At 56.8% G+C, this 2,183-nt stretch overlaps 1 protein-coding gene across 1 annotated transcript in view; it reads left to right on the forward strand.

Moving 5' to 3' along the window:
• Positions 1-2,183, forward strand: part of IL6R (interleukin 6 receptor) — a 45,453-nt gene that overhangs the window by 20,941 nt on the left and 22,329 nt on the right. The window lies entirely within an intron of this gene.

Below are 2,183 nucleotides of genomic sequence, written 5' to 3' on the forward strand. Positions count from 1 at the left end.
TCGGGCTTTCCTTGCCAGGGGCCTGACTGGCAGGCGGGGTCCTTGGCAAGATGGCACAGGGGTGCGGTCTGGGTGCTTGGGGTGGGGTCCTGCCTGTTTCGGGGGGACGTGCACACTCGCTGCTGCATGGGAGCCTGCTGTCCTGCCCCACAGTGCAGCCCGACCCGCCTGCCAACATCACCGTCACTGCTGTGGACGGAAACCCCCGCTGGCTCAGTGTGACCTGGCAGGACCCCCCCTCCTGGAACTCCTATTTCTACAGGCTGCAGTTCGAGCTCCGATACCGGGCTGAACGGTCAAAGACGTTCACAACGTGGATGGTAAGTTCTTCTTTTACTCTGGACAGGAGAGTGTGGCTGGGGACTCGGGTTACGGTTCTGGCTGCTGCGGCCCGGGGTGCGTCTCTGAACCCTCCTGAGCATTCGTCGTCTCGTTGCTCGGATAGCAGTGACAGTGCCGGGCCTGTCCTCCTCACAGGCCCGTTCGAGAGGATGCGTATGACCGGGGGAGGCAGTTGGGCCACATGCGGGTTGAGGGTGTGGCTGGCAGGGTCCAGTGGCCCCGGGGAGCCCCGTCCTGCCCTGAGGCTCTGAGCCTCGGGCGGCGTGAGCCTGCGGAGGGTCTCCAAGCGCCGGTCACTCCCTGGCCCTGAGAGGGGTGGCCGAGGGCATGCCCATCCCCGCAGAGCTGTCTGCCCAGAGCCCCGGGCCTCACCCCGCTGTCGCTGTGCCCCCGCGTCAGGTCCAGGAGCTCCGGCACCGCTGCATCATCTACGACGCCTGGAGAGGCATGCGGCACGTGGTGCAGCTTCGGGCGCGGGAGGAGTTCGGCCATGGCTCCTGGAGCGCCTGGAGCCAGGAGGCCACGGGCACCCCTTGGACAGGTACTGTGGCGGGTGTGGCGGGGATGTTTCAGCTTTGCCGTGACAGCGGGTCTCGCTGTGAGCAAGTCAGCCCCCGCCCACGGCTAGAACCGCAACCGATTCCCCACTCAGGGTTCTGGGAAGCAGCCCTCGGGAGTCAGCGGCCGCTGCGTGGCTGCCGGTCCAAGGTGGTCCTGCGCTCACGCCTGCCTCGCGGGGCTGGTGGCCTCGGGGGCCTGGGGCTCTCTCTGCGGCTGTCCCCTTCCTGCCGGCCACGGAGGGGGGCACTCCGGACGCTCGGCTGTATTTGGTGTACCACAGTTACTAGTATCTTATTTTTGAAAAAGATGTTAAAGGAAATAATAGTTGCTTTTGGAGAATTATAATTACTGTGCTTGATAGTGAACATAAAAAAATTCCACAAATGTATGAGACATAATTTTATCAGTATCTTTACCACCTCGAGAAAACCAGCGGGAACATTTCAGTATGCTGCTTTCCTTTTTCTGAGTACGTGTGTACTCTGAGTACCTTTTTCTGAGTACATCTGAGTACGTGTGGAGAATGGTGTGAGCATTCTCCCGTTAGTATCTTTCAAAAATGTATTGTTTAGTAACTGCATGATTGATATGTTCTTTTTAGCTGCTGAAATTTTTTTTTAAAGATTTAAAAAATTTATTTATTAGAGAGAAAGAGAGTGTGTGTGAGAGAGATCATGAGCAGGGGCAGAGGGGGAAGCAGACGCCCCGCTGAGCAGGCAGCCGCATGTAGGACGTGATCCCAGGACCCCAGGATCATGACCTGAGCTGAAGGCAGACGCTTCACCGACTGAGCCCTTAACTGCTGCGATGTTTATCAAGTTGGCACATTGTCATGGCCAAGAAGCAAAGAAGGGTTTATAGTTCCAGGGTCTCTCGTCCTACCCCTTCCCATTTCCAGTCCTGCCTTCCAGAGGAAGCTGCTTGGCCTCCTGTTTCTCATTCTCCTGCTCCCTCCTGAGCAGCAAGCCAGCATGGCTATTTTGTGTTTTTCCTGAAAAAACAATTTGAGACATCTTTTGATTCCTTCCTATGAAAGCTCAGGGTTGAGCAGACCTAGACCCAGATGCAGTACAGGAGTTTCTCAGATTATAGTGAAGAGGGTGGTCATCCAGTGTCTGGTTGAATGCTTCCAGAGATGGAGAACTCACTATCCACTAAAGGAGCCCATTCCGTTGCTCCCGGTGTTTGCAAGATAGCATGGCTTCCCACTGGCTTCGGGGTCACATCTCTTCAGCCCAGCAACACGATGGGGCCACGTGAGATGTTCTGAAGTGCCAGGC

The sequence above is a fragment of the Ursus maritimus genome, unplaced genomic scaffold (assembly GCF_017311325.1).
Source record: "Ursus maritimus isolate PB19 unplaced genomic scaffold, ASM1731132v1 scaffold_2, whole genome shotgun sequence".
Taxonomy (NCBI): Eukaryota; Metazoa; Chordata; class Mammalia; order Carnivora; family Ursidae; genus Ursus; species Ursus maritimus.